This window comes from Epinephelus moara, chromosome 10 (assembly GCF_006386435.1).
Source record: "Epinephelus moara isolate mb chromosome 10, YSFRI_EMoa_1.0, whole genome shotgun sequence".
NCBI classification, from domain to species: Eukaryota; Metazoa; Chordata; class Actinopteri; order Perciformes; family Serranidae; genus Epinephelus; species Epinephelus moara.
The window spans coordinates 38,771,519-38,773,341 of NC_065515.1; the positions used below are offsets into that span (position 1 = coordinate 38,771,519).

The window sequence follows — 1,823 nt, forward strand, 5'->3', positions numbered from 1 at the left end:
CAAGCTGGTGTGTTTTTTTATCCACTGACTGAGTTAGATTAAAACTTGCCAAAAGACTTTTGAAGTCAGTGGCAAACTGGTCAGACAGACAACACACATGAACATTAAAATCCCCACAAATTAGAAGTTTGTCATATTTTGGTAGAAAGTCTGCCAAAAACTCAGAAAACTCCTGAATAAAGTCTTTATTATATTTTGGAGGGCGATAGACAACAGCACACAACATGGGACTTGCAAACTCCATCACAAACAGTTGCAGTTCAAAAGAGGAGTATGCATCTGCAGGAAGACGCCAGCATTTAAAACTATCCTTGAACACAACAGCAAGCCCCCCACCTCGCCCCGACGCTCGCGGGGAGCTGAAGAAAGAACAGCTGGGTGGGAGGAGCTCAGAGAAGACGCTGTTGTCACCTGGTTTCAGCCAGGTTTCAGTCAAAAGGAGGAAGTCCAGAGAATGTGATATAAAAAAGTCATTTAAGATGAAAGTCTTATTTACGACAGACCTGGTGTTGATCAGAGCCATGCAAACCAAACTCTGATCCGTTTGTTGGGAGGCACGCTGGACCGGGCGGAGATTGTCCGGGATGCAGCCCCGTCTGCGGATCCTCACGGGCCGGCGGCAAGGAAGTGAGTACCCGGCCTCCGGTACTGCCGGCTGCAGCCACCGGTAAGAGTATTCCGTGGAGCCTCGGATGATGAAGCTGGCAAACTCCCCAGAGACCCCAAACGGCGGACGACGAGTGCTGTGCGTGGAGGACGAAGCCAGGTGAGCTCTCAGCCGGCATTTTGCTCCACCTCTCTTTCCGCGTCTCCTTCGACGGCTGATGCGTAGCGACCAAGCCGGGAGACGCCATAGATATGAGGGTATGGACGCCAGACGCCCTGTATAAATAAAAGAAGTAAAAGGGACAGTCAAGACTGCAGAAAATGTATTAGTGCCAGCCTGACCTCCATACAGGACTAACGCACAGTGGTGTAGTGGTAGTTGATGAGATGGGTGTACTCCTAGGTAGATGGGTAGTTTACCAAGAAGGAAGTGGGTATACTCTTCTACCAATGGCTTTTTGGCTGATAGGTTGGTACACTGTAAACAGTCATAAAAAGAAGTGGGTATACCCCGAATAACAGTGTGTACCCTCCACTACACCTCATGAGTCAGGAAATGGGCAGATAACATCACTGCATACCATCACACCCTAGACACAACCTGTTCCACACCACCATGTCACTGGACCAGTTTCTTCCTGCATGACGTCACTATAATTAACATTTAACACCAGTCACATAGTGTCAGGAACAATCCCTGAGAAATAACCCTATAACCAAGCATACACCTTACCAGTAAAATAAATATGTCATAATCTAAACACTCACTGCTCCTTATCATGTTAATATCATCCATCAATATATAAGCATTGCTGTATACACTATGTATGTTTATATGATATGTGTAACAGTTTGTATTGAACTGTTTGGTACATGGCTCTCAGTTCAGTATGCATTAGGCCTACAAAATTTGACAATTTGTTGAACTAATGAAGTGAACTTTTATGACATTTGGAAAATATAATACAGATTGTGTGAAACTTTGGGCTCTAGTTTCGCAGACCGGGCGAGGCGGAGGCGCAGCGCACCTGCGCTTCCCAACTGTGTGTGGCCAGGCGGATTTTGCAAGTTTGGCACACCGTGCACCTGGCGCAGCTACTCCTCTTTCCCACCTCCGTCCCTCCTACCTGCGCAAGTTGGAAAGAGGCAGGAGAGAAGGCGTGGAGTGGGTTTTACACACATCACACCAATCAAATGAGCCCCTCTCCTCGCCCTTA

At 47.3% G+C, this 1,823-nt stretch overlaps 1 protein-coding gene across 2 annotated transcripts in view; it reads left to right on the forward strand.

Moving 5' to 3' along the window:
• Positions 1 to 394: 394 nt before the first annotated feature.
• Positions 395 to 1,823, forward strand: part of LOC126396914 (alanine aminotransferase 2-like) — a 12,283-nt gene continuing 10,854 nt past the window's right edge. Inside the window, exon 1 of one of the 2 annotated variants that reach the window (XM_050055285.1) lies at positions 395 to 864. The gene's annotated coding sequence lies outside the window, so the exon portion shown is untranslated. The remainder of the gene's footprint in view (positions 865 to 1,823) is intronic. The other variant, XM_050055286.1, reaches the window with a different exon arrangement.